Consider the following 8,188-nt stretch of genomic DNA (forward strand, 5'->3'; position numbering starts at 1 on the left):
CAATCTCTGAATCAGATTTTTGCTCAGGACCCTCAATTTCAACCAGAAAATACCTGAAATCACAGAAAAACACACAAACTCATAGTAAAGTCTAGAAAAGTGAATTTTAACTAAAAACTAATAAAAATATACTAAAAACTAACTAGATCATACTAAAAACATACTAAAAACAATGCCAAAAAGCGTACAAATTATCCGCTCATCACCTTCATAAAAGATCTCTAGCTTGGTCCATTCAGAAAATATTTCAGGAGGGCATTACCTAGTCATCAGCTTGTACCTCTACCAAGCTTCATACAGGGTCTCACCATCTCTTTGCCTGAAGGTCTGAACATCGACCCTTAGCTTAGTTAGCATATGTGGTGGAAAAAATTTGGACAAAAATTCTGTGACTACCTTATCCTAAGTGTCCAGGCTCTCCTTGGGTTGAGAATCTAGCCATAGCTTTGCTCTATCCCTCACAGCAAATGGAAAGAGCATGAGCTTGTAAACCTTGGGATTCACTCTATTTGTTTTCACAGTGTCACAAATCTGCAGAAAGTTAGAGATAAATTGGTTTGGATCTTCCTGCGAAAGTCCATGATACTGACAGTTTTACCGCACCAGAGTGACTAACTAAGGCTTCAGCTCAAAGTTGTTTGTAGTTATAGGAGGCGCCACATAATGTTCCCATAGAAATTTGGAATGGGAGCAGTGTTTGAGCCAAGCACCCTTCTAGGTTATTCATTCTCATTAAGATTTACCACGTTAGCATTAACAGCATGATTAGGATCCATAGTGGAGTCTGCAGCTTCCTTTTCAAAAGTCTCACTGAGATTTTCACTAACTTTGTAAAGCCTAGGTTGTTGTAAGCACTACCGCAAAGTCCTTTCAGGTTAAAGATCAAAATCTATAAGAGGTTCCTTGTTCCTATTCCTGCTCATAAACTAACAGAAAACAAGAAGAGTGGGAGACTCTATGTCAGAGTGCAGAGAATACCCAGTGAGATAACCTGTGTGATGAAATAAAATAAAATAACTAAATAATTAAAGCAAAGATTCAAAAATTATAAACAAAACTAAAATGAAAACTTTGAAATTTATAAGTGTTTGGTCTTTCCTCGGTTGGTCGGATACCGGACAGTTCGAGGGAGGTCTCGGATGATAATGTGGGTCCTTCGCCTTGTCCCAGTTCACAGAGCTAGAACTGGTGCTACCGTCTTCCCGAGCTGTTGGTATGGCGAAGGGTGTCACCTGCTAAGACACTCCGACGCCCAAATCAGTGTGGTTTACAAGTGGCAAAAGAGAGAGAAGTTGTTAGTGACGTACCTTGCGGGAGGGGTAGGATCCTCCCCATATATACCCTGTCAGGAGTGGGTCCCACAAAGGCAGAACCACCTTCCTCAAAGCTTCTCAATACAGCTGTAGTAGTGAGCTGTGATGCACGCGTGTCTGGGTCGGTTGTTGAGCGTATCGCGCATGCCTGTTCGGGTCGGGTGCCCTATGGACCAGGTCGGCCAGCGCGATGTTTAGGCTGGGCCACAACAGTGCCTCCGAATGCGCCAGCGACGGTCATGAGTACCGTTGGTGACGCGTTATGTTCTCTCTTATGCGTTGTCGTCTGGTCGGCCACTCGTGGGGAGAACGTGCCTCTTGCGCATGTGTTTGTTCATTATTGGGGGTACCTTTCGTTGCCTCGTTCTTTGTGCCAGGCGTTTAATGCTCATAATGGGTTATTTTAAAACCCCGCAAGCAAAGACTGTTTTGCCCTTTGCCTTTTGCGCTCCTTGAATTATTTTCCCAACTTCCTCCCCAGTCTCACATTCCATTCTCTATTTGGTGTTTGGCTTCTTCTGCTTCCATTTCCTTACCCCTTGAATTTTCCTACTGTGATTCCTACGTCCTTGTGCATTCGCTGCATCCTTGTGCTTCCTTTCAAACAGCTGCAATTATCCTGGTAAGTACTCGTCCCTTTTTTTTCCTTTTGCTTCATGCTTGTTTTAAATTCATTTCCTATCCCTCTGTGCCCATACTGTCCTTCTAATTTGACTTACATACTGGATGATACTAGAGTTTGGTAGGTGTATTAGAGGGGGTTACCATTTCAGTGCCCTAGTTTTTAGGCTTTGCTTAGGATTTGCTTCAGCCATGCTTGGTTGCAGTTATTTGAGATAGGCGAAATCTAGTTTTTTGGAGTTTTCCGAACTCCCGACCTTGTAGACTAACCTGAGTGGTGTCCCCACTGTAGGTATGGCCCCACGTCACGTTGCACGGGCTTCCGCCTCAAGCGCGGCTTACGACCGGTACGCCTGGGTGACTTCCGACGTAAAGGATTCTCCGAACCAAATGGGTGTGGAGAAGCTGACCGAGTTCCGTCAAGCCGAGTACTTGTGTGGCGGGACAGACGAGGAAGCTAACTATGATGTTTTTGTCCCCGCCCCTCATGAGCAGATATACGAACTCAACCTACACACACCCCGAATTGCTGACTGGATTTGGTTCTTGTTCCGAGGGTTACCTGAAACTGTAGGCCGATCTCAAATGAGATCTTCTGTGTTGGTCGGAGCCGACGTGTCCGGCAGGTGTACGGCGGCTGGAGCTGGTGTGTCTGACTTGTTGAAATTGGTGGTGGTGCTGATCCTTCATCCCCGGAGGGTGGGGGGTACCTGCAAGGGACTCCGGTGCTTAAGTTAGCAAGGGTATTAAGCAGGTATTGAGTAGAATCAGGGTATGAGTTATACCTGGGTGCTCCAGTGTATTTATAGTGGTGAAATGTGGCCTCCTGTAGATAAGATAAGTTAGTTATCTTATCTTATCTTTATCTTTAAATGAGGTTATCTTATCTTTCAAGGGAACCGCCTTTATCTCTACGGGCTTGGGCTGCCCTTGGATTTGGGACATGTTCCTCTATTTGGGCCCTTTGTTTGGGCTTTTCTGCGACTTGGCCGAGCTCTTTGAGAAGAGGTCCGGTTGTCCTGTCCTGAAGAGGTTGGTCGCTTTGTCTGTAGAACATCCCGGATTGGACAGCTCGATCCAGGGTATGAACAGTGCCCCTGCTTGAGCTCGATCTTCTTTTTTCGAGGCCGAGTCTTTTGACTTTGGTCCTTTCTTCAGTGAAGTCGAACTCAATCATTTTGTCGATTCCTTTCTTTGTAGAGTCTTTTTTTTGAATGTAGAACGTTTTCCTCTAAAAGCGCGCGCTTTTTGTATTAGCGCCTTTTTGGGAACGCAAGCGGTTTTATCATCCGCATTTAATTGGCATTAATTGCCCCATTCTCTCTCGTATTTTATTTTGAATCTCTCAATCAAAAAACGGTTTCTCTTCTTCACTTCTTCTCCGTAACTCCTCCCTTTACTCTCTCATTTTTTGTTTTTTGCCCAGAGTTTGTAGTTTCTTCTTTGTGATGTCTGTTCTGCTACTGTGTTTTCGGAAGAGGGCTGATTCCACATTTTCTCCTTCTGTCTTTGCATTTTTCCACTTCGAGGGGGTGGCTTTGTTGCTTCTGCTCTTCAGCTTTCTTCGAGGTTTTCTTCTATTCTCCAGGTTAGTCCCATTTTGTGTTTCCTCGTTTATTTCTGCTTTTGCGATGGAGTTTTCCTTTTGATCTTCCTTTTGGAGAAAGTTTGGATCTTTCTATTTTTATCGTGCTTGACTTGTTGCATGCTATGGTTTTTTCTCTTTTTCGGTGTGAATCTTTTGTTTGCTTGAATCTTTTTGCATGTTGCCGCTGTTTCTATTTGTGCCTTGGATGATGATTTTGCTTGATTTTGAGAAGTTTGTGACATTGCTGTTTTTCCATTGGCCTTTTTGGTGTTCTGATGAAATGTAGCAGTAGTGTTGGTAAACTGTAGGAGCAATGCTTTTCCTGATAAACTGTAGAAGGGTGGATTTTTTGCGTTTTTCTCTTCTTTTGCTTTCTTTTCTGGACTTTATTCTGATGAGTGCCGAGATGTAGATTGTAGAAACGATTTTCAGGACCCTTCTTGTTTACTGCCTCCAAGGGATGCTCCAAGACTTCTTCTCTTGAGTCTTGGGGTTTTTCCCTTTTTTGGTTAATCCGTCCGTTTGAGATGTTTTGACCCATGTCCGAGATGTTTTTAAGTAATCCACTCTTCTTTTCTTTTTGTAGGATTTAGTTGGCCTCATGTCTTCCCGAAATAACGTTGTAGAGATGCCTTCCCAGGTTCTTGCGGGTATGGCCGATTGGGTGGACTCCATGGTTCTCCTGTGTGTCTTGCTGGCTGATTCTGAGTTTTGTGCTCAGCTTAGACAGTTTCATAGTGTCTGTAGCAATTCTGGTGATGAGAAGAACTATGAACTTGTCCCTCCTTCTTCTGACGAGAGAGTCTGTTTTTCAACTCGGGTTGTTGATGGTCGCCCTTTCTTTTATGTTTATGACTTTTTCTTTGGTCCGCTTGGTATTACCATTCCTTTTACTTAATTTGAAACCGACCTGTTATGGTCTTGTAATATTGCCCCCTCTCAACTTCACCCTAATTCCTGGGGTTTTATAAAGATTTTTCAATTGTTGTGCAATGGTTTTGGTATCCCTGCTTCCCAATCTCTCTTTTTCTATCTTTTTGTCTTGACTAAGCCCGGAGTGATAAAAAAGAAGACAGTTTGGGTCTCCTTTTGCTCCACCCAAGGAAAGAAGGTCTTTTCCATGTTTGACGAGTCATTTCGTGATTTTAAACACTATTTTTTCAAGGTCCGAGCTGTTGAAGGAGCTCGGCCCTTTTTTCTGGACGAAAATGATGAGCCTGCCTTTCCCCTGAATGGCAAAAAGATGTGAGGGTCTCCAGGTATTCTTGGGACATGTTGGATGAGGCTGAGCGGGCCTTTGTGACTGTTTTGGAAGAGCGCTGGGGTCAGCCTCCCCATCTTGATACAAAGAAATTTCTAACCAATCCTTCTCTTCTTCAAACTGAACTGGGTATCTTGTGTTTTCTTTGCTATATGTTTATGTTTACTTGTAGTTGTATTTCCGGCTTGTTCGATTTGTAGCTTGACTTTTGTTTTATTTGCAGAGGCAATGAAGAATAACGAATCCATGAAAGCTTTTAAGAGGGCGCAGAAGGCGACTGCTGCTAGGAATATTGCCGCCAAGGCGGTTGGGGAGGGGTCCTCCCAAGTGCGTGAGAAGCCATCAATGCCGAGTTCCCCCATAGTGAAGAAAGCGATTCCGACACCTCGGGTCCACTTGGTGGATCCTCATCCTGCTTCTGCTGTTCCATCTGCGGCCCTTCCAAGTAAGAAGCAAAAAACGGTTGAGCCCTTCGACCTTAATGCCCCTGACTTCAATGCCATCGAGTTCATAAATCAACAAATTGGGCCTTTTGGTACCCTTTCGATGGACGATGTGTCCATCCTCCATCATTTGGAATTTATGGCCCGGAATCACGTGCAGATGGCGTTTATGGCGGCCGCTATACACCGGACTTCTCAAAGTCTCCCTCTTCATGCCACCAAGGCATTTATAGAGGAGGCAAAGCAAGAGTTTGATCGGATGAAGGGGCTGAAGGAGGAGCTCGAATTAAAGGTGACCAAGTTAGAGAAGGATCTAGAGAATGAGAAGGCGAGTTCTCTTTCATTGGTGGCTTCTTTGAGGTTGGCCGAGGACATAGCCCTGATGCATAAAGATAGTTATGTTACAACTTATCGGCAGGTGATGCGTCTGAGGGAGGGAGTTGGACAGTGCTCGGGAGGATTATTCTGAGCTCCAAGGTCATCTTGTTGGCAGCGTGACTGCTGCTTATGAGAACTTGAAGGAGCAAGTTCGGGTCATTGCTCCCGAGGCCGATCTCACCCTTTTCAGTTTAGACAATGTTGTCAGAGATGGAAAGATTGTCCCTGATGACGAGGGTGATGATGATGCTGATCCTCCTCCTGTGTCCTCTGCCAAAGTGTCGACTACCTCTGCTCCTCCGGTTGCACCTGATTCGGATTGCCAAGTTCTGAACCGGGAGGATGGAACTATAGATGCCGTGCCTATTTAGACTCGTCCTCCTTCTCCTTGTCCTGATACTGCCAAGGATGCTCCTGATGTTTGCTAATCTTTTTCTGGATTCTCATGTTAGTTGGCCCGGCTTGTGGGCTCTTAAAACTTTTTATTTATTTGCTGACGTTTTTCTGGTTTGTTTTGTCTGGCAACCTTTTTGAAAAACAAAAGTAGCTCGTTATCCTTTTTTGATGGCCTCCGAGGCTTTAAAACTTTGTAGATCATATCAAGGTTTTTTCTTCTGTTTTCTGAGAATGTTGGACCTTGCAGTTTTGACCTTTTTGGATTGCCTCGTGCTTATCGTTTGTAGCTTGGATCCTTTGTATTTGTATGGATCCGACTTGTTTTCTCGTTTTTGTAGGTATTTTTGGTGTTTCTCCAACTGATTATTTGCGTTGATTCCCTTTATTTCTGTAATCCTCTTTCCTGGACCTTTATCAGACCTCTTTCAGGGGTTACTTGTATAACTTTTTAGTAGCAGGAGTCCGACTTCGTTATGTCGGTCTCCTTTTAAGTTATTTCTGTAATCCTCTTTTTTGGACCTTTGTCAGGTCTCTTCCAGGGATTACTTTGATAAGTTTTTAATGGTAGGAGTCCGACTTGGTTATATCGGTCTCCTTTAAGTTATTTCTGTAATCCTCTTTCTTGGATCTTTTGTCAGATCTCTTTCAGGGATTACTTTGATAACTTTTTAATGGTAGGAGTCCAACTTGGTTATATCAGTCTCCTTTAAGTTATTTTTCGTAGTCCTCTTTCTTGGATCTTTTGTCAGATCTCTTTCAGGGACTACTTGATAACTTTTTTAATGGTAGGAGTCCGACTTGGTTATATCGGTCTCCTTTAAGTTATTTTTCGTAGTCCTCTTTCTTGGATCTTTTGTCAGATCTCTTTCAGGGACTACTTGTATAACTTTTCGTTTTGGGCAGACTTTTATTATGTTGGGCCCTTCTAAGTTAAAGTAATCCTCTTTAATAGGGTTGGCCAGACCTCTTTCCAGGGTTTACTTATAACTTGGGTTGACTTGGTCCGACTTCCGCACGTCGGCCAGTCTTTAAGTTATTATTTTAGCTATCCGTAAGACCTCGCCAGGTTCTTTTTTTGGATTGCTTTCGATAACTTCTTACATTATTCTGTGTTCATCTTTGCCGATTTATAGAAAATGGTTGGCGTCTTTAGATCGTCTTTTGGGTGAATCGCGTTTGGCGTCTTTAGATCGTCTTTTGGGTAAATCGCGTTTTCACCTTTATCGGACGATTGTCTTTATCATGGTCGGGCAGTGAATTTGTTTTTCACTTTCTGCCGACCTGTTGCTTTATAATCGGACGATGAATACTTCAGATTAATGCGTCTTGGGCTCTTGTAGAATATCTAAAATATATTTTATTTAAAGGAAAATGCAAATATATACATGTGGGATTTTTCTGGTCTAGGTCTCGACCTGGTGCCTCATTAAAAAACATTTTCAGGAAAAAGAGTGCATCCATTTAGTGAGACCTTTTACCTTTTCTAATTGTAGTAGCCCTTCCCCAGTACTTCAATGATTCGGTAGGGTCCTTTCCAGTTTGCTGCCAGCTTTCCTTCTCCGGGTCGAGTTGTTCCGATGTCATTTCTGATTAAGATGAGATCATTCTCTGCGAAACTTCTCGGCACTACCTTTTGATTATATCTAGAAGCCATTCGTCGCTTTAGGGCTTCTTCCCTGATCCGAGCTCTTTCTTGGATTTCAGGTAACAAGTTGAGCTCTTCTCTCTGAAGTTTGGAGTTTGCTTGTTCATTGTAGTGGACTACTCGGGGAGATCCTTCTTCGATTTCTATTGGAATCATTGCCACCGCTCCGTATGCTAGTCGGAATGGTGATTCGTTTGTAGTGGAATGAGGGGTTGTTCGAGATGCCCATAGGACCTGTGGAAGTTCCTCGGCCCAAGCTCCCTTTGCTTCTTGTAGCCTCCACTTTAATCCGGCCAATATGACTTTGTTGGCCGCTTCGGCTTGTCCATTGGCTTGGGGATGTTCGACGGAGGTGAACTGGTGTTTTATGTTCAAGTCGGCCACCAGTTTTCTGAAGCCAGCCTCTGTAAATTGGGTACCGTTGTCTGTGGTGATGGAGTATGGTACCCCGAACCTCGTAATAATGTTCCTATATAGGAACTTTCGACTTTTTTGAGCGGTGGCGTTGGCTAGGGGTTCTGCCTCGATCCATTTTGTGAAATA

This window comes from Arachis duranensis, chromosome 4, assembly GCF_000817695.3.
Source record: "Arachis duranensis cultivar V14167 chromosome 4, aradu.V14167.gnm2.J7QH, whole genome shotgun sequence".
NCBI classification, from domain to species: domain Eukaryota; kingdom Viridiplantae; phylum Streptophyta; class Magnoliopsida; order Fabales; family Fabaceae; genus Arachis; species Arachis duranensis.